The sequence below is a fragment of the Mercenaria mercenaria genome, unplaced genomic scaffold (assembly GCF_021730395.1).
Source record: "Mercenaria mercenaria strain notata unplaced genomic scaffold, MADL_Memer_1 contig_3293, whole genome shotgun sequence".
NCBI classification, from domain to species: domain Eukaryota; kingdom Metazoa; phylum Mollusca; class Bivalvia; order Venerida; family Veneridae; genus Mercenaria; species Mercenaria mercenaria.
The window spans coordinates 37381-60897 of record NW_026461418.1 but is presented as its reverse complement, the minus strand read 5'-3'; the positions used below and the strand labels follow the sequence as shown (position 1 = coordinate 60897).

The window sequence follows — 23517 nt, the reverse complement described above, 5'->3', positions numbered from 1 at the left end:
GGACATCGTGGCTAAGTGTAAACGCAGCATACATGCAATACACATTGTAATCGTCAAAACTACGTCAACTGACCGAAGCGTTTGATGGAGTAGACGGTGCGATGCATGTAAAAGCTGAAAGCCGAAGCTTATCGTCTCGCCTCAGTTACACGGGGGAGGAACTGTTACACGAGACTCGGTTGTGGAGGATATCATGTTACAGATTTAGGATGCTACTGTTACAGTATTCCTGGATAACGTTACAGCATTCGGAGGATAATAATAGCTGTCGGTATTTTGTTTGCCAAAGATGTGGTAAAGATGTATCTCTTTTTCCAAAAATAAAAATTGTTTTTCTAGATCAGTGATATGCACGTCTGTTGAGACATGGCTTAACCTGCGAAACACAGTATATTGATGTCAATCAAGTTTTTTTATGACAAAATTCGAAATTTTGATAGAAAAATATCTAAAAGAAATTGATTAAAAGATATTCCAACCTATTTCATGCAAATTTGCATTGATTAAAACCCTCTTCAGGCATGGACTTATAATACGAGGTAGAAAAAATACTGTTGACCTAATATTTCGTGGTTTTATTGAATGTTGCAGTTTAGCAGGATATGTTACAGTTGTGGGGTGCTGCTTCTGAATGTGTTACAGATTTAGGATGATACCGTTTCCTTCTTCAGGATTCTGTTGTTAGATGTAAATACTGCTAAACAAAATCTATTTTGTCATTTGAGGCAGTCAGACATGTACTAGAGTGGCGTTGCTGTAACGACGTTTAAAAACACAGGAAAGTCCACATAACGGGAGAAGATATTGGTTGTGATATGTCAAGAAACACATATGATGAACAGCTGATGATACAAGTTATGCAGAGCAAATTTCCCATCCCTTTTCCATGCAGATTGACCGATCGTTTGAACAATCTCTAAATACATCGGTTGTTAAATGTTTTTCATAACCTCTAAATAAATCACCAAAGATATCGCGGAGCGAATTCGGAAAAGCTTTTCAGTGTGTATTTATTTATATTTACATAGATTAATTACTTTCGTTCAAATCTATAAAGAGAGTGAGTTACTATGTTTATGAGGTAACTCCTAATTTTTGAACAACCCGAATTTAATGTGCTCGTGCTCGCGTTTACGCAATGCCTACAGTCCTGAGACATGCCTTCTAATGGCGCACAGTCCTGAAAAGACAAAGGCGCATATATTTTTAGATGAAAATCCTAAAACATTATACATTTAACTATGAATTGCGTATAAAATCCTCTCTTAAATATAGGCTCCTAACTGTGACCAAACAGATTCAATGCTTCAGATTAGCCCGATTTGATTGTGCATGCTTGCCAAATCTTCATTGCGCAGATGCATATCTGCTTGTAGGCAGCTACGCGCCTGCAAGCAGACTATGATTCAATGGTAGTTCTAACAGTAAACCCGTATACATGTTTAACAAAAAAATATTCTTTTATTATTTGAAATAAAGTTTTATTGCACATGTGCGAGTTGTCGTGAGAAAAGCCAATTAATTTCTTAAGTTCTCCATTACCTGTTCCGAGAGGATATTTTCTTTTAAGCTTATTAGTAATTGAAATCGTTGATGAAGACACGCATTGCCAATCTCTTCTGAAGCTAGAACACATCGTTTGCTAGCTTAATACATGTAGCATAAACAGGTACTATTTATGAAAGAACAGCTTATTAAAGTGCAAACGACAATTCAATGCGAAATGGTGATTATGGTATCATATACATTGGATATAGAACACTAGCTTTCCATTGAAAATGTTTATATATCATTTTATTATATATAGCTGTTGAATCAGATTTAGAATTTCGAAATCAGAAAAAAGTGCACTTGGTATAATATATTTGTTACATCTTACAAAAAATTCATGATATCTAAATTTTATTTGCTATCCTGGTATTGTATATTGTCAAACTGGATTCCAAAAAGTATCATCCTAAATCTGTAACACATCCAGAAGAAGCACCCCACAACTGTAACATTCTATAAAACCACGAAAAATTAGACCCACATTGATTTTTCTACCTCGTATTATAACTGCATGCCTAAAGAGGGTCTTTATCGATGCAAATGAGCATAAAATATGGTTGAAACATAATTTAATCAACTTCTTTTAGATAATTTTCTAACAAAATTTCGGATTTTGTCATTAAACGTTTGATAGACATCAATATACTGTGTTTCACGTGTTAAACCATGTCTCAACAGACGCACATACCATTGATCTAGAAAAACAATTTTTACTTTTGCAAAAAAGAGATACATCTTTACTATTTCTTTGGCAAACAAAACACCGACAGCGATTATTATCCTCCGAATGTTGTAACGTTATCCAGGAATACTGTAACAGTAGCATCCTAAATCTGTAACATGATATCCTCCACAACCAAGTCTCGTGTAACAGTTCCTCCCCCGTGAGTTATGAGGAAATGGCGTTGCAAGAGAATATGAGGATTGTACTACGGGCAAATGCCGAGGCAGAGCCCTCATGTAAACCATGGTTTTGCTTCCTAACTAGAGTGGTATCAGTCGTTAGTGTCATTAAATGTAAAGCCTAGAGAGAAAATGTTTTCTGAGAAAATATCAATAATAATTATACCAATAATATTGTCAAAATGTACTAACAAGGGGAAGTAACACTGTGTCCACACGTATTAAAAAATAAAAAGACATACACCATGTACACGAAATAGAGTGATCAATGAGTTTAACTGTATATTTTACAACTTTTTGTCTTAACAGATGAGTTAGTATCATTTTTTTTCTGTGCGTAAAGTGCACCTCTTACAGAAAACAACAATTATATGCTCACAGTTATATTACTTTGATTTAAAGTTTGAAGTGTACCTTCGACGAGATACAAATATTTTGACAGGACATGGAAAATAATACAAACATGTCTACGTAATCAAAACAGAAGAGACGCGCGGAGTGTAGATTATTTTTCGCTCTCTTTATGCCCCTAGCATTTACTGATGCGGGAGGCATAATTATAGTGATTGTCCTGTTCGTCCGTCCGTACGAGGTTAACCAAATGGGACCGTTTCGTCTAGCACCAATACTCCTTCCTAGAATGACTTGATACTAATGCAGATGTAACCTGTGACCATTTCTTATCTTCAGACATCACCTGACCTCAGTTTGACCATGACCTTGACCTCATTTTGGACTTGGGTTGCTTTATATGGACGATCTCTTGGTTAACCAAATGGGACCGTTTGGTCTAGCATCAATACCCCTTACAAGAATAAACTGATATCATTATAGATGTAAACTGTGACCATTCCTTATCTTCAAACATCACCTGACCTCAGCTTGACCTTGACCTCGTTTTGGACTTATGTGCAAAATCTACCGACAAGGATGCCGCTGGTGGTATCAAGCGTTTATTGAACGCAGCTCCTTGTTTTCTTTTGTTTTTCTTTAGTCTATTTCTGTTATTACCTGTGAGACATAATAACAATATTATTCTTTATATCTGTAACCCAACGTTTTCCCGTACTTTTTTTCACATAGGAGTTTTAGGATTTTGGTGCGCGGCCTGCACATTGTACTCATTGTACTACATACTGTTTACGCCACTAAGAATTAATTTATTTGTAATACGTTATTTTGATTCATGTCGTTCACTTCATTGTCTCTGTTACGAACTTGGGATGAACTAGTTAGACTTGTTGTAGCCAAATATATTATCCTCTTTAAATAAAATAATTATTAGTATTGTTATTAGTATAACTAATACTATTATGATAAAAGTAAATAAAGCTCCTCAAATTAAGGTAATTTGAGAAAAAGAATCTTCACAGAGAAAGTTCGCCATGAGATTCGAACTTGTTTCATTTAGAGGCATTAACCATAGCTATTGCAAAGGCCCTACTGCTCTACCTACTACGCTACAGTCACCTGACAAACATTTTATTAACTACTTTAATATAAGTATTTTGTAAACAGTTTAATGACGTATTCCGTTTATGCGTTAGAAGGCCAATCTTATGGGTCAGTGGCTAACAATAGTGAACATATTTTAGGAGGCCCGTCTAAACAAGATTCAACTTATTTGCCTAAAATTAGAGGAAATGGACAAAAACGGAATTCGATATCCTCTAAAAGAAACTAAGGAGTTTGTAAACAGTATTCGGTAATACTACATGTCGTATTACTTGTACTTCATTTATAACATTTTCATTTTTTATTACAACAATAATCGAGAATGGGAAGGATATATGCATTATAGTACAGCAATTTTACTTCTTCGTTAAGATTAAAGATAATATTTTTTTTCAGAAATAAATTTTTTCATGCAATTGTTTGTATGTATATATAGTCTATCTGAATTAAGTCAAAGAAGTATAAAATACATTTATTTTTATAGCTCTTTGATTAAGTGTATAATCTAGATACAGATCTTATTTCTTTGTCCTGTAACATTATTCTAGCTCTGTGTCGTTTATTTCAAATTTTAGATCATCTTCATAGAAGAACCGATTATCATACATTCTGTTTTCTTTGGGTGTAAGGACATGTTATTTAATGATACACCATTCGGTTTAGTGATAAAAGTATTTATTAAGGTCATGATGTAGCATTGATACATGATATATATTTATAAACGCTTAAATGCAGTAGTCGGAGCTTTCGACATTTCGGCCTTCTTCAGCGGCGTTTATTTAACAATGTATACAAGAAAACAGAAGCAAGGTTCCGTCACTGCCATGCGTATTCGTACAACGTCCCACGTCTGTCAGTCAGCGGAGCAATATTCTTTGCGGAACGCTCGATGTAAGTAAATGACCCTTAATCTCTAGAAAAACGGAGGTCCGTACCCCTAGAAAACTCCTAACAGGCTTGTCTAGGGATCAGATTCAAGAGGTGCGGGTCCGTACCCCTAGACACTTCTTTCAGACAAACAATAGGTGTAACCACCATCTACATGGACTCCTTCTTCCCTCGCGCTATTATCGACTGGAATCGCCTCCCGACAAAGACCACTGACTGCACCACAATAGAAGCGTCCAAGCCAGCCTGGGAACCCTCACACGTCACCACTAGATGACCAGATATTTTGTAAATAGTTTTAACCCATAAGACACATTTTACTACTCTTTTATTGAGCTGCACAGAATTTTATGCAGGGTTTTCGAAATTCCAACTCGGATTCCAATCCTTATACCGGATGATGACGATGATAATGAAAGCATTCTGAAAGCCCTTTCGCCGGGCCTCACAGCCTCGCTTTTCACCACGAAAGTCGTGAATTTTCCCGCGCCACTGCCACAGTTGCACTTATGGTGGTAAAGCGAGGACGTGTTATCTGATTGTTTTTTAGGTTCTTTGTCTGTTGTTAGGTCAGGGATTTTGCAATGGTTAGCGGTAAGAAATAATTTTGTTTACATTTGGCTAAAGGATTTTAGGAGTTATGGCTTTTTAGAACCAATTTAAACAAAGTTAGAAATTGGCCAGGAGTAGGCTAAATCTAATCACAGGTGGCAGTAACGTACCTAGGATACAGTATGGGTCCATGAGCCATATGCACTTACATTTACTACAATTATAATGTTTCCTTAGGAAAAAATGACAAAAAGCCATTTTGAAAAAAATTTTGCTCCTGTGACGGGAGCAATTTTTTTTTTCAAAATGGCTTTTTGTGACAGGAGCAAAATTTTTAGGTTACTGCCACCTGTGAATCTAATTTGACCAATAAATGACTGAAGTGTTCAGTCTAGGAAAGTGGTATATTTACTACAGATAATCTATAAATTTACAAATTTTTCAATTTACAAGTTGTGTGTATGAAAATTTATAAAATTACATTTATTCGTAAAACGGCAGCTTGAAATTAATTGGTTTATTTACAGTATGCGCAAATTAACATCATTTGTGAGTTTCAGCCACTTTCAGTCAATTTGGCATTTTCAAAAACAAAGTCAGAAATGACTGAAAGTTACAATTGACCTTTATTTAATATTTGTACTACCATAAGTAAATCAGTTAATTTCAAACTGCGATTTTGAGTCCCAAGTATGATTTTAGCAGTTTTCAAACATTTGATCTGTAAATTTATAGATCTAAAAATGTGTAAAATTATAGATTATCAGTAAATTTGCAGATAATCTGTAAATATACCACTTTCCTAGACCTGGTGTTTGCGTACTCGATGACCTTGATTTTAGAAAATGCTGTTTCACGTTCTTAGGGTAGGTCTATACCTTGTTTACCTGTTCAGTAGACCGTTTTGATGTGGTTTGTTGACAGGCTATGTATGTCTTTTTCTTCAAAAGGGTTGACTTTGCATGGGACCTCTGGTCGAACAAATTTACGCGATCTTGGAAAATAAGATATTTTTCCATATGGGCAATATCCCCCTTGTTTTGATTGTCCCGTCACCTGAACATTGAATTATTTTGGCTAGGGACCCCCGGAAATTGCTGAGACTTCGTTAAAATTTAGGAAGTGTCCAGGGTTACGATCCATACCTCTAGAAGACAGGCTGGTAACATTGCCTGATCTGGCTTTAGACATAAAAAAAAATTGAAAGCATTTGAGTGTGGAAAAAAATTGAACTGTAAAATGATGGGGTATTGTTATAAAAAAATACACTTCAGTAAAGAGAGACGTACATTATTACCGCACAACCATAATGTGTACGTATCAAATGCAAAACAAAAATTTCATAGAATTATTTTACATTTTCATACCGTGTGAACATTGTCACATCTTTATGTTGTGACAACGCACACAACACTGCCTGAACAAAACTGGAGGAATTGTGGATTATATCATTGAAAAGAAAAGAAAGAAAATATTTTCTTTCACATGTAAGATTAAAATCTATCTTCAACTCGTGCACACAAGATCTTTCATTTTTACCAATGCGATATGACAATGCTCATGTGTGTATGAAAAAGTAAAAACATCTTTGTTGGTATTTAATTATCTATTCATCTATTTATTTGTTGTTAAACTTAGAGACTCTCTTGATCTATAGAATAAAGTGACACTTTATTTCGACAGCTTGTTTGTGATACTCTAGAAGTCTACAAGATTGTTTCAAAATTCAAATTTTCATAAAGTACAATCATATTTTCTGAAAATTAGTCCAAAATAATCTCATTTTCAGCACAATACGAGGGTTGTCCCAGAAAATCGTAGACTTTTTTTATTATTTCAAAAACAGCAATGCATAAAATAATTATTTTAACTGATGTTATTTCATTGTATACTCTTCAGGACTATAGAGCTTTAAATTAAATATCTGTCCTATTATTTGAGTACTTTTTAAATGCACAGCAGTCAGTGCTAGTAGGCGCATGCTTTATGACAGCGTTTTTTTTTCACCAAAATATTCGGCGAAATTCGGCCCCATTGCCCCCTCAAAATAGTATGTTTTTTTCCCCTTTCCGATGCCTAAAATTCCCCTCCGGAAAAAAAAATGCCAATCAATTAAATCATAATTCACTAGTTCATTTTCATGTAGAAAACAGTTCACTGTGGTATCTCTCGTTTTGTTTTGGAGTAACTTCCCTTGATAAATCAGAAGCATCGAAGCACTTTATTATTCTGCAGAACAACGCTGTTGAATATGTTAGTCTGTAAATGATTTGCTTTCTATTTGTTCAGCCATGTAGCGTTGAGTTTTCCATCTTGAACTAGTCAGTCGGGGTTTGATTTTATGCTTTGGGAAGGGACTAGTCCAACGCATACATTTTTTTTTAGTTTGTTTTTATTGTGACGGGTCAAATGTAACAGTGACTGCAAATGTCAGAATTTGACAGGAATAAAAAAAACAACCACTCACCGACTTGTTTTAGGAAGGGACTTAATGTCTGATGTAAATTTTGGTAGTCTAATGAATGTCTTATCCTCCACATTTGAAAAATTTATTTGGTTATCTGGTATTGATATGCTACATTGTGTTATATGTCATGTCACATGCTCTTATGAACCCTAAATTTATCAGTAAACTTGAAACTGTATTTTTTTTCAACACAAATAAAAATTCCCCTTTTCTTAGTTTTACATTGTATTTTTCCCCCTCCAAAGGGCACCGGCCCCCTTCCCCCAAAACTGAAAAAATCACTGTACGATGTAAATATTCTTTATTTGACCAAGACCAAGAACACATGGTTCCGGTTCATCGCTACTTTTTTCCATACATGCAACATCAAAGTAATTCAATACTTAAAGGAATTGAAAGATATGAAAGTAAACAGATTGATGCACTTTATTATGGATATATGCAATAACTGTGAACACTACCAGTAATTTTCAATAAAAATGTGGTTTTGATTGGATAAATATGTAAATTTTATAAAATGTACTGATTCTTGTCTACACTTTGAACTACTTCAACTACGCGGTAAATATTTGTCATGTGACCAAGGAATGACACACAGGAAACGATATTACGCTGCTAAAACAGGGCACTCGTTTGGCCATTTTTGGGGCCGAATATGGGTACCATTCCCCTTCTAAAATAATGTTGTTTTTTCCCTTTCTCAGAAGAAAATTCCCCTGATGATAGGTTGTTTGACACAAATAGATATTAACTCTTTCTTTTAATATTATATAATGCCTTTAAGGAAGATTACTGTTGCAATATCGTCATGTCAGTTAGGAATGATTGAAAACAGTATTAATAAGTGTGAAAAGTAGTTACATATACATCCCCTTTTCATCTTAAAATGTTGAAAAATTCCCCTTCCTGAGGGTATGGGTACCTGTCCCCAAAAGTTGTCTAGTGCCCTGTAAAAAAAATGAGTGGTCAGTAGCACCAATCTTTATAACATGAAAATCATGGGTATAGATTTTTAGCTCGAATATTGGAAGAATAGTCTAGCTATTTCTACTGACCTTGGCGTTGGCGTCCTACCTTGGTTAAAGTTTTGCATGCAAGTACATACAGCTGTCATTTAAAGGCATAATTATAGATTTGAAACTTATTTTTTTTCTTTTTCTAGGACAATAACCATCCTCACTGGTTCAAGTTCCATAATTCTAACATGTATTTTGAGCAAAGTATGCCCCCTTTTTGTGCCTTCATACACTTATTCACTGTGATAAACTGACATACATTGCACAGGTTCTGTAACTCTATTTTGCTTTGTCTACAAAATTATGCCCCCTTTTCAACTTAGAAATTTTTGGTTAAGGTTTTTTATCATGTAAGTTGGTATCTCAGTACTAACTAATTGGAATGGATTGAAACTTCACACACTTGTTCACTGTCATGGTCTAACATGCACTGTGAAGGTCCCATAACTCTACTTTGCATTTTTACAAATTCTGCAGTTTTTGGTTGAGTTTTTGTATGTAAGCTGGCATCTAAATATCCACTAATGGGAAAGGATTAAAACTTCACACACTTGTTCACTGTCAAATTTTGCAACGCTGGGTGACTGTGCAAGATACCCTATTTACATAACCACGAATAAAAGATGTATAAAATATTGGCTGAAGATTATAAAAATGCGGAATAGCAGATTGGTAAAAAAATGTTATAACATGATGCTAAATGATGACATAAATGGTCATAATAACTGGGTATCTTCCATTAGGCATTGTTTACAAAGTCACGGTTTTGGTATGTATGGGCTAATCAATTTGTTCAGTCTGAATTCTCATTTTTAAAATTGTTTGAAAATAGATTGAAGGACATATTTTTACAGGAATGGAACATAGCAATACATTCAAATGTTAACCTTTCAAACTATGTGTTATTTAAGAACGAATTTAACTATGAAATGTATCTGGATGTACTAGATGTTAAAAAATTTAGATATACCTTCGTTAATTTTAGAGTAAGTTCGCATGACTTAGAAATTGAAAGAGGTCGATATATTAATGTTCCAAGACAAAACAGAATATGTAAAATGTGCAATTCCAACTCGGTAGAAGATGAGTATCATTTTCTGTTAAAATGTGAATTTTATTCCGAACTACGTAAGCTACATATACCAAAAAAATATATATCACTGCCAACTATAAATAAATTTAATGTTCTAATGTCTGTCAAAAATGGAGAAACAATTAAGTCAGTAGCAGTATATTTGTTCTACGCTTTTAAGAAAAGAAAAAATGGATTACAAGAGTTGCAAAGAATTACATAAGTAGGAAGAAGCCATTTATTATCATTATATTAAATTGACATAATGTTGTAGCTGAATATTATATATTATATGTTTGTCAGCATGATCTACCATGCACATGCTATGCAATTTGAAAATATTTGTTGTATATGTTTTGCATGGGCCGGTGGCCTTAGAGCAAATAAAATTTGTCATTGTCATTGATATGACATGCAGTACAGAGGTTCAATAACTCGACTTTGCATTTTACAAAATTATGCCCCTTTTTCAACCTTTTTATTAATTCAATTGACAAGGCTGTTGAATAGTCGAGCGTTGCTATCCTCCAACAGCTCTTGTTTTATTAGGATGTTTGCAACACAAACTTTCAAGAACTTTTTGTGTATTTTTCTCTTTGTGAAGAATCATAACTTTGGCCTAGCTGAGTAAAATCAAAAAGAGAACACCTGTTGCAAAATTCATTGTAAGGCAATAAAACAATCCTTTATAATGTTTTATGACTTCAGGAAAAAAAATTTAATATATAATTATGTAACACAAGCATTTTATGTGTATTTTTCACTATGTCAAGGGCCATACAGTAACTCAAATCTGGCTGAGTGAAATCACAAACAGAACACAGGTGGACAACTTCACATGCTATTTACAATTAATATTTTATAACACTTAAAGCAGGGCTCTGAAATATTGAGGGAATCTCTCATAAAAATTAATGCCGTACTAAAATTGGTTGAGAAGCGTCAGTTGTTGCGTTACAAAAAAAAATTTAGACGAATGTGTGTATACTATAGGACTACTGGAACCAAGCACGAGTCATGTATTCTTTTCCGTGCAGGAATCAATACACATATATATACATAGATATGCCAAGTACAATATTTGATTACGTGTCTAGCACCTATGATCCGAATAGAAGAGTTTTCCTGCAAAAATGGCATTTTGATCAGCAAGCTTTGTTCGATCCTGTTTCTGCAGAGCAGCAGACAAGAAAAAATTCAGTCTAATGATTAATGGCCTAATACTTCATGTGACATTGTCGCTTCATAAAAAGCCCCATAGACCACACAAACCAAGTGTTATTAACCGTTCTCTACCCACTGTATCGTTCTCTACCCACTGTCGCGGCAGGTGAAATTGAAAGTTTGTCCGTTGTCTCAGCAGGTGAAATTTCAGAATGTATTCTGTTGATTGATTAAAATATGTTCACCAATTCACCACTCTCCAAAACTGAAAATGACTGTCACAAAATCAGAACTACAAAGGGTGCAGAAAATTCGGATGAAGCCAAAATGTAGTGACCTCAAATTTCAGAGTGGATTTAAAGGGTATCAGTAGTTGGACTACATTATAGACTTCAATGTTAGTAAGGCCACACCAAACCGATTACCTGTTCGTCGGATTTCCCGCACCAGTTTGACTGTTGAGATTTCCCCGAGCTGCAGTTTTACAGGGATGTTAGGGCTGCTGCGCTATACAATAAGATGAATCTTTCCGCAGATACAGTCGTGTAAAACCCGCCGGGGTTATGTGTTTCTCAATCGTAGGTTTTTGTTTTTGTTGATTGTTTTACAGTTCTTTATTTGGTTTGAGTGATATTAAAGATGGTACATGACAAAACATCAGGAATTCTAGACATTTGCATATATGTCACTCAAAAGTGTCAACATTTGTTTTTGTTTACTTTGTTCAGGCAAACTCTCAAAGTGCTGGATTTCCATTTGATTTCTGACAGTATAACCCACCCTGCAGACTTAGCACCAAATAGTACCACATCTGATTAACAGGTTCAATAAAGTGCTGTGTGTGATCTGCATTTGTAATAGATACAAGTTGTCCAGCACTTCAAGGGTTAAAAGGTCTAATGTCACGAGCAGAGAAAATTGTTAAGTGATATGAGATAAATAAGACATTTCAGAATAATAAAAGTGCTGATATATTTCTTTCTTTTTATTGTATGCATCACACATTAAACATTCAATACTCCAAAGACAATGCTGTCTGAATGTTACTTCACACACATTTGTTTTTCCAGCTTATGAATAGAAATACACTTGATTTGGTGATAAACATGACACAAGCGATTATTTAATTTTTTTATTTCATCGCTCTTCGCTGGCTTCAGTAAATGATGATTTGAAAAAAAATATTTTAATTTTTTTTTTTGCTCGCTCGCCCCAAATATTTTTGAAAAAAAATCCGGAAAAAAAGACATCAATTTGGTGTGGCCTAATTTAACATCTTATTACAATGAACTAGATCTACCGTCGAAATTTGTTGTCCACAAGATATTGAAAATATCCAAACATTTTTAGCTTACCCGAGCACAAACGTTGAAAATGCTCAAGGTGAGCTAAATGTGACCAGTCTTTCACTGGCTTGTGGACACTATCTTGCAGACTTTAAATAAAATTTATAATATTGTATTGTATTGTAGACAAAATTTCACATGCTGAATAATATTCCTGTAATGTTTCTTAATTCAGAGTCAAATACTTATCGAGAAAAATGCAACACAAAATTAGGCCCTTTTTATGCCTATTTTCCACTAAGTCAAGGGCCATAGGTGTGGTCTGACTCTTAGATCCAAATTAAAACCCCTGGTGCACTGCTTCCCATGCTGAATAACAATCCTGCAAGGTTTGATGACTCTTGGTCAAATACTTTTTGAGATAAGAATGGTACAAATTGGGATGGACAGACAAGGGCAACTCTAGGGCCCCCATGCATACCCCTAAAAAATGTTATACTTACTCAGTGGCAAAAGGAAGATCAACCATAAAAATACTTGGCATGTACGCAAGCATGCCATGCATGTACCAGGGTGTGGATAATATCACTTGAAGAATAATAATAATAAGAACTTGTAATTATTGATTTGAAAAGAAGTGGCACTTAGTTCTTACTGATTGCTATGTCATACTTAAACAGAATGAAATGAACTTATGAATGTAAACTTTTGTCTTTTCAGGTGTGAAGGACATGTCAGCTGTCTAGGTCGTTGGGGAACTGCCACTGGTATGTGGTAAGGAGGTTCGCATGGTTGTGGACGAGACCCAGTCACTAGACGAGGCTTTTTCTGCTGACCAGGTGTCAAATGGGGTTCCCTTGGTGCCAGCCTATAGGACATACTTTGGGGATGGGAAGATCTTCAGCTTCCAGAGTTGGACCAGTGGAGGTTCTGCTACCAGATATAGTTCTTTCCAAGGTGGGTCTTGCTTTTCCGCAGATTGAGCCTGTTCTTTCAGACCTTCTTGACTAGGTTGTATTCCTGTTAGTGTTTCAGCCAGATCTCTCATAGAAAATGCTGACCTTCTAACTGTTAGTTATTTGGTGTACTAAGCAAGAGTTAGTAAGATTTCTTTAAAAAAAGTTCTAAAAGCACTGCCTAAATCATTTGTCCTAGACCTTTGATTCAGGATCCAGGAACACCGGAACTGTCTGCTGTTCAAAAACAGTACTTGACCCATTAAAACACTTTAGCTCGACTATACGAAGAATAAATAGAGCTGTCCTACTCACTACGGCGTCAGCATCATACCTTGGTTAAGTTTTTCGTACCAGTCCACTTTTTGACAAAGTCTTTGAGATAAAGCTTTTAAACTTTCAACACTTGTTTACCATCACCATGTCCAGTTGGAGGCAAGAGTATCTAACTCTTGCAAGGATTTTGGATGAATTATGGCCCCCCAATTTAGAAATCTTGGTTAAGTTTTTCGTACCAATTCACATTTTGTGTAAAATGTTTGACATATGGCTTTGAAACTTTTATCCCTTGTTTATTATAACAGTCTCTATCTGTAGACAAGAGTACATAACTCGCAACTATTTTGACTGAATTATGGCCCTATTTGGACTTGGAAATTTGTACAATTTGTGTAAAAGTTCATGTTTTGTCAAGACTATTTGACATGTGGCTTTGAAAGTTTGCACAATTGTTCATCATCATGATTTATATCTGTAGGCAAGAGTACACAACTCTCAACTATTTTGACTGAATCATGGCCCTTTTTGATTTGGAAATTGTTTCAGTTTTCGTACAAGTCCATGTTTTGTCAAAACTATTTGGCATACATGTGGCTTTTAAACTTTGAACACTTGTTTATCGTTATGATTTCCATATGTAGGCAAGGCAATGTTACTCTGTCAACTGTTTTGGCTGAATTATGACCCTTTTTGGACTTGGAAATTGGTTTAGTTTTCATGTAAGTCAACGTTTTGTCAAAGCTATTTGACATGTGGCTTTGAAACTTTGAACACTTGTTTATCATCATGATTTCCGTCTGTAGGCAAGAGTACATAACTCTGTCAACTATTTTCCCTAAATTATGGCCCTTTTTGGACTTGGAAATCAGTGAAGATTTTCGTACCAGTCTATATTATTCCTAACCTGTTTGTCATATGGCTTTGAAACTTTGACCACTTGTTTACCTTCATAGTCTGCTTACCTAGGACAAGGACTTTCAAGAGCTCAGTTATGGTCCTTTTCTGGACATAATAATTAGGTTTTGCACACCATTCGATATTTTGTCTATCAACTGTTTGATATATGGCTTTGACACTTTGAACACTTGCGTACCAACATGGTCACACATTGCATTATAGTGCAAAACTTATCCAAATCCACAAATTCGGGTACATTGTTAGCTCACCTGTCACATAGTGACAAGGTGAGCTTTTGTGATCACCCGTCGTCAGTCCGTGCATCCGTCCGTCCGTCAACAATTTCCTGTCTGCACAATAGTGGTTTCATTTATGATTTTATTTTAACTAAACTTGCACACTACTTATATCACCACAAGATCTCGGTTCCTTTCTTGAACTGGCTAGATCCCATTATGGGTTCCATAGTTATGGCCCCTGAAAGGGCCAAAATCAGCTATTTTGACCTTGTCTGCACAATAGCAGCATTATTTATCATAAGATCTTGGTTCCTTTCTTGAACTGGCCAGATTTCTTTATGGGTTCCAGAGTTATGGCCCCTCAAAGGGCCAGAATTAGCCATTTTGACCATGTCTGCACAATAGCAGCTTCAGTTATGATTTTATTTTAACCAAACTTGCACACAACTTGTATCACCATAAGATCTCGCTTTTTTTTTTAACTGGTCAGATCCCATTACGGGTTCCAGAGTTATGGCCCCTGAAAGGGCCAAAATTAGCTGTTTTGACCTTTTCTGCACAATAGCAGCTTCATTTATGATTTGATTTTAACCAAACTTGCACACAACTTGTATCACCATTAGATCTTGGTTCCTTTCTTGATCTGGCCAGATTTCTTCATGGGTTCTAGAGTAATGGCTCCTTAAAGGTCCAAAATTTGCTATTTTGGCTTTTGCAGCCATATAGAAACTTCATTTATGATTTGATTTGATTCAAACTTCCAAAATATCTTCAACAACTATATATCTTGGATTCCATGACGAATCTGTCAGATCCAGTCGTAGGTTTCAGAGTTGTTTTATATCTGATTACCTCCCCTGGTTGTAATCAAAATGGATTTATATCAGTAAGTACTTGTAGGACTTACTTGAAATTTCATTATTGTCATTAGTTGGACTGAGACAATCAGGGTAGATAACAATGGACTGATTTTATTTCAAATTACCTCCCTTTATTTCAAATTAAAATGGGTATATCTCCGTAACTAATGAAGTTACTGGTCTGAAATTTCATTTATGTCATGAGATGGACTTGGACAATCAGTGAAGATACATATTGACTGAATTTATGACAAATCACCTCCCTTTATGTTTTATCTAAATGAATACACGTTATGTATGTCTTCCATGGTAAGAAATAGTCATCTTAGATAACTCTTGATTGAACATTTATCAATCTGAATACTTTACTAATATATTCTTGTATAGGCTTGTACTCTGTATCTTCTACATGCATAAACCAATGCATGATTACCTCCCCTGATTTTAATAAAAATGGATTTATCTTGGTAAATATTTATAGTACTCATTTGAAATTTCATTATTGTCTTTAGTTGGACTGAGGCAATTTGGGTATATAGCTATGGACTGATTTAATGTCAAATTACATCCCTTTGTTTCAAATTAAAATGAGTGTATCTCAGTAACCAATGAAGATACTGATTTGAAATGCCATTTGTGCCATCAGATGGACTCGGACAATCAGGGTAGATAACTTTTGACTGAATTTATGACAAATTACTTCCCTTTATTTTATGTAAATGAATATATATCAGCAGCATGTAATGAGATTGGTTTTAAATGTTATTTCAATCTTCCAGGGTAAGGAATAGTCATGTTAGTACAAAAATGCAGCATTTGAGCCTAGGACCCTCAAACTTAGTACGGAAATTGGCCCTGACTAGGTCAAAAGGGACTGTTACAAGAAAATGTTTATCTTGATGATATTTAGTGTGTATGCCTATGTGCTCTATGTCAAAACTTGATCATATCATTTTGAGCAATGGTACTCAGGGGAGCAATACAGGGCCATCATGGCCCTCTTGTTTATTAATTAACAGGCCTACTAAACATGGGGAACAACAAACAAATACTCTTCAGGTAAACATATAAAATCATAAGCACTGACAACTTCAATACAATATAATTATTAATGCAAGTCTTTGCTGGTCAATAGTAAACAAGAGTGCCAGAATGTCACAATATACGCCCGTCACAGCAAATTTCTTTACACCAGCACATGACTTGTATATGCAAATGGAATTTTAATTTTGTGGTTGTTTAGTAATTATTGTAATTCTTTTGTTTTTCTATGTCCGCAAAAAAACTCCTTACCAGGTAGAGATACCTTAAAATACACCTAAAACTTGAAAGTAACATCTATGTTGTACCATAGAAAAGTGGTCTTGGTTTTTCCCTACGGTCAATTATAAACAAGAGAGCCATAAAGGCCCTGTATCGCTCACCTGACCTGTTGACCAAAAGATCATCAAGATTAACATTCTGACCAAGTTTCATTAAGATATGGTCATAAATGTGGCCTCTAGAGTGTTAATTAGCTTTTCCTTTGATTTGACCTGGTGACCTAGTTTTTGACCCCACATGACCCAGATTCAAACTTGACCTAAAGATCATCAAGATTAATATTCTGACCAAGTTTCATGAAGATACAGTCATAAATTTGGCCTCTAGTTTTAAAAAGCTTTTCCTTCGATTTGACATAGTGACCTAGTTTTTGACCTTACCTGACCCAGATTCGGATTTGACCTATAGATCATCAAGATTAACATTCTGAACAAGTTTCATTAAGATATGGTCATAAATGTGGCCTCTACAGTGTTAACTAGCTTTTCCTTTGATTTGACCTGGTGACCTAGTTTTTGATCCTACGTGACCCATATTCAAACTGGACCTTAAGATCATCATGGTTAACATTCTGACCAAGTTTCATGAAGATACAGTCATAAATGTGGCCTCTACAGTGTTAACAAGCTTTTCCTATGATTTGACCTGGTGACCTAGTTTTTGACCCCAGATGACCCAATATCATACTCGTCCAAGATTTCATTGAGGATAACATTCTGACCAAGTTTCATTAAGATTGGGGCAAAATTATGACTTCTAGAGTGTTAACAAGCTTTTCCTTGATATGACCTGGTGACCTAGTTTTTTACCCAAAATGACCCAATATCAAACTCATCCAAGGTTTTGTTTGAGGGTAACTTTCCGACCAAGTTTCATGAAGATTGGGGCAAAATTGTGACTTCTAGTGTTAACAAGCTTTTCCTTTGATTTGACCTGGTGACCTAGTTTTTGAACCCAGATGACCAAATATCATACTCGTCGAAGATTTTATTGAGGGTAACATTCTGACCAAGTTTCATCAAGATTAGGCCAAAATTGTGACCTATAGTGTTAACAGTCAAATTGTTGACAACGACGGACGACTGACACAGGGCGATCACAAAAGCTCACCTTGAGCACTTCGTGCTTAAAAGTTACAATATAAGTACAGTCAAACCTGTGAACAAAGACCACTCTTCGGAACAAACAAAAAGTGGTCTTTGTTCACAGGTCTTTATTCAGGGGGAAGGGTCACTTCTCAGTTAGCCATTATCATGCTGATAAAAAGTATTTTACAGCTTCTTGCTTTCTTTATATTCTATATATTAAAGAGAATTCCTATAGTTTTTTTCCTATCATAGAATTTTTTTAAATTCACATATACGATAGGAAAATTTGTGCTGAAAACAATGAACAAATAAAAACAATAGGTCACCAGGCTTGTTTTTGTGAAAAATTGTTTTGAACACATCCACTGTTGCTGAAACTGCCAGCGATTTTTCAACATTTTCATAATTTTCTGCTTTATTATAAATACCAACCAAAATATACACCCAGGCAGCACAATATGTTTTTTTTCTTTTTACAGATTTTATTCTATACTTATTTGATATCATAGTCATATTTATAATACTCTATCCTTACAATAATGGGTACAAATGAAAAAAAATATTGTTTCATATTTACTTTTGTGAACTTTTTTCAATGAAAAATACCCATAGTGAAGAAATTTTTTTTTTAATTTTAAAAAAACTCTTTCATAGAATTTTTTCTTTTTCTTCTTGTGTATAGATAATTGTATTGTGAGCATAAAAATGGCTAAAAATGTATAGGTCACCAGGCTAAATTTTATGTTAAGACCGCTAGAATACAACACCTGTTCAGACGGAAATGGCGCGAACTGCCCAATTGATTACATGTATGTCTGCTAAAAGTTAAAAAAAAGTTTTAAAAATTCTTTCTATAATTAAATACTAAATAATCTGAACGGTGATATTGTCTTATCAGTACTAAGTCAATTATCTTACATTATATGAACAACACTGTCTTTGTACTAAAATGCGATGTGAAAACACAACCACAAAAATAGCAAGATACCTGTCAGGCATGATACTTGTCAATACAACATAAACCAGTATCAACATTTGATTACTGATATAACTTATCAAAAATGTTATTTCATTCAAAATTCCTCATATTTAAGATTGTCTGTAACATGTTTCAACAAATGTTGACTTCAGTTCAGTTTTCCATAGAAAGTGTCGGCTGCGCAGAAAGATGCGCATAAAAAACTGTAGGAATTCCCTTTAATTCGGCCAGTGCAAACTTACAAATTTTCAATCGAGCAGTAATTATTATGTTTGCTATAATGCGAAAGTCGTGAAAATTCGGTGGATTTAAAATATTTTCATGCCGAAACAGTCCAGCTTGGTCGTTATTGGGGGGCAAATATGACACCTGGGAATGAATTTGGCCGGTCGCTGGTCGCTATTCACAGCCTTTTTATGAGCACTTTTCTACGGGGGAACCCCCCCCCCAACCCCCAAAGTCCACACCAAAATCCTTACTGATAGGGATAGGTAAAAAAACACCTCAAAATTAGATGTAACATGCATGTTGTACTACAGAAAAGTGGTCTCAATTTTTCCCTACAACTAGTAATGAAAAAGTTACAATATAAGCTATTTATAGTAACAACAAAGGGAAGTAAATCTAAAGGGACCTGCGCATGACACTACGTCTCATGATGGTGTACAATTGTGCCAAGTTACATCAAAATCCCTCCATGCATGAAGAAGAAATGCTCCGGAAAAAGTCATTCTTGTATCTGACCTTTGGCCTCTAAGTGTGAACTTGACCTTAGGCCTGGTTCTTGCGCACGACACTCCGTCTCGTGGTGGTAAACATTTGTGCCAAATTATATCAAAATCCCTCCATGCATGAAGAAGAAATGATCTGGACAAAGTTTTCATTCTTGTATCCCTTGACCATAGACCTAGGGACCTGGTTCCTGCGCAGGACACTCCGTCTCATGATGGCGAACAATTGTGCCAAGTTACATCAAAATCCCTCCATGCATGAAGAAGATATGCTCCGGATAAAGTCATTCTTGAATTTGACCTTTGACCTCAGTGTCACCTTGACCTTAGACCTAGGGACCTGGTTCTTGCGCATGACACCCCGTCTCATGATGGTGAATAATTGTGCCAAGTTTCATCAAAATCCCTCCATGCATGAAGAAGGTATGCTCCGGACAAAGTCTGTGGACGCCACCCACCACGGGTGTTCCCATAATCACTCCAGGAGAACTACGTTCCAACGTAAGTCAAATCTCATCGATATCATGTGACATACCTCAACGATGAAACTACGGTATCGCTTCGAATGACCTTGTTGATTCACTTATTATGTGTAATTAAGCACATATTTTACGTTTTCATAACTGAAAAGATAAGTTTGATGTGTAGAAGATATATTAGCTATTTGCAGCATTTTGCAAGATATAATGAACTAGTTACAAATACACTTATGTAAGCTACATAAATGTTGCAAGGCCGCAACGATAACATACATTATGTGACAACGTCTCACATACAGTGTTGCAAAGTCTCAGCATCATAATTACCATTTGAACTTGTAGGAAATTACACTTATTAGATTGTACCTACATGCGTATGCCGGTAATCAATACTGTATAGATAATCAGGATCGTAAAGTAACTTTCCACATAAATTACATAAATTCGTAACAAATGGTTCCAACACCATGTGCAGGCGTATTGCTCATTTTGTCCGCATATAATAATTACTATTACGCCGTGCAAATGTATTAGGAACCTGAGACATCATAACTCGTAACCATATAAGACGCAAGTGCCCTCAGGACGGATATTTCTGTCGAGTTCGTAAACACATAACTGAATTTTTTCTTGCATATCGTATAAAAATTAGCATTTCATTCTGACAGATCACTTTTGTTGCATGCCGTATTTTACAAATAACAACAGAAATTTAAAAGCAATTAGAAACACTTCATTTGCAGTACTCATTCTTATGGCAGAGCATGCACCCACAGCGAGGGAAATGAACGTCCGTGAGCCGAAGTGACGTCATTACATTCAAGTGAAGCACAATAACAAAGTTCCACTTTAGTTTTATCGTTTAAAGCGTAACGGTAAATTCTTTCCGTAAAATAACGTATTTCAGACCGACAAAAATACTACATGTAAATAGGACGAAGAGAAAGTCTCAAGGTACTCAAGGTACATGATATTGTCTAAGTTCACAAATACAATACCATATAATATCAAAGCAGCACAAGTTGTCATAACCAGCACGAAAGTCATCGCATGGGGTGCCAGATGGGTTTTGCAGGCATTGGTAAAGTCGACGGAAAGGCCAGTCCGGTGTGCAAGAAATATTTTTCATTATTACGTATCTAAAATTATTTCAATTGAGGTTTAATGGACTGTGATCGTGCAATATTTTTCCTTATTATATACGTTACTATAAATAGTAACAAAAAGCCGTTTAAATTCTGTTTATGTATCCATAATGGCGCAGTGCGCTTCTGGCGCCATAACCATAACGGCCCCGGGCAACCAGAACGTCAGCGCGTTCTGATGTTGACGTCATGAAGCAACATTATTTATGGCGATTGAAAGGTCGCTGAATCAGATCGATTGTCAAATATTGATGGCATTGTTGATAAAAAAGCAAAACAAATAATTCTTTGAGGTGTTTGGAAAATATACAAAATGAAAATACCATGATAAATATGAAGTGAACGTATATGATAAAAAAGTCAATAAACCGCTGGTTGTGCCGTCTAGCCGCAGTGGCATACCTAGTTTCATAATGGTTCTCGGAATAAAGCCCTCGGGCGATTATAACACTAGACGTGCCATTTTGGCAAGAAAGCACAACCCAGTCGTATATTAACTTCGTAGCAATTCTTCATGAAATGATTTTCTATTCAACCCTAAATTATGCTTTATGTAAGAAAGTACAACTATCAAGGCATTTGATTTGATACAACATGTAGCCGCTTATCCAAATGGTATAGAAACTGAAAAACCCCAGTAAATTCTTGAACAAATGAACAAGAGATCACAGAGTGATCTTGGCGCCCACCAATGTGCCATTTTTGAGTGTTCCAAATTTCAAGGCTTACTGACTAGCTCAAGGTCAAATTTCATTTCCATACACAACACTGTGCATGTGGTCCAAATTCAAAAGCTGTAGCTTGAGAAATGTGGAAGTAGGTCACTAGATCAATTTCAAGGACAAAGTTCTTTGTACACAAAACTATGCATGTGCATCAAGTTTGAAGGCTGTAGTTTGAGAAATTTGAAAGTAGGTCACTAGGTCAATCTTAAGGTCACAGTTTATTTTGGTACAAAAAACTATGCAAGTGGTCCAAATTTGAAGGCTGTAGCTTGAGAAATGTGAAAGTAGGTCACTAGGTCAATGTCAAAGTTTGTTTCGGTACACAATCCTATGCATGTGGTCTAAATTTGAAGCCTGTAGCTACAGAAATGTGAAAGTAGGTCACTAGGTCAATCTTAAGGTCAAAGTTCATTTCTGTACACAAAACTAAGCAAGTGGTCCAAATTTGAAGGCTGTAGCTCGAGAAATGTGAAAGTAGGTCACTAGGTAAAAATCAAGGTCAAATTTTATTTCGGAACACAGAACTATGCATGTGGTCCAAATTTGAAGCCTGTACCTTCAAAAATGTGAAAGTAGGTCACTAGGTCAAGGTAAAGGTCAAAGTTTGTTCGGTACACAAAACTATGCAAGTGGTCCAAATTTGAAGGCTGTAGCTCGAGAAATGTGAAAGTAGGTCACTAGGTCAAAATCAATGTCAAATTTTTTTCGGAACACAGAACTATGCATGTGGTCCAAATTTGAAGCCTGTACCTTCAAACATGTGAACGTAGGTCACTAGGTCAATGTAAAGGTCAAAGTTTGTTTCGGTACACAAAACTAAGCATGTGGTCCAAATTTGAAGGCTGTAGCTCGAGAAATGTGAAAGTAGGTCACTAGGTCAAAATCAAGGTCAAATTTCATTTCGGAACACAAAACTATGCTCGTGGTCCAAATTTGAAGCCTGTACCTTCAAAAATGTGAAAGTAGGTCACTAGGTCAATGTCAAGGTCAAAGTTTTTTCAGTGCTCAAAACTATGCACGTGGTCCAAATTTGAAGGCTGTAGCTACAGAAATGTGAAAGTAGGTCACTAGGTCAATACCAAGGTCAACTCATGTCAAGGTTAATCTTGCCACTCAAAACCATACATGTGGTCCAAATTTGAATATTGTAGGTTACTGACAAGAAGATTTTAAAAGCTTTTCCCTATATAAGTCAATATGAACCATGTGACCCCCAGGGCGGGGCCATATTTGACCCTAGGGGGATAATTTGATCAAACTTGGTAGAGAACCACTAGATGATGCTACATAACAAATATCAAAGCCCTAGGTTTTGTGGTTTGGGCAAGAAGATATTCAAAGTTTTTCCCTATATAAGTCTATGTAAACCATGTGACCCCCGGGGCGGGGCCATATTTGACCCTAGGGGGATAATTTGAAAAATCTTAGTAGAAGACCACTAGATGATGTCACATACAAAATA

The 23517-nt window shown here is 35.6% G+C and overlaps 1 long non-coding RNA gene across 1 annotated transcript in view; it reads left to right on the top strand.

Annotated features, from left to right (window-relative positions):
• Nucleotides 1–5307: 5307 nt before the first annotated feature.
• Nucleotides 5308–23517, top strand: part of LOC128552924 (uncharacterized) — a 33038-nt gene continuing 14828 nt past the window's right edge. Inside the window, exons 1-2 of the long non-coding RNA XR_008369204.1 lie at nt 5308–5391; nt 13075–13311. This is a non-coding gene — a long non-coding RNA (uncharacterized LOC128552924). The remainder of the gene's footprint in view (nt 5392–13074; nt 13312–23517) is intronic.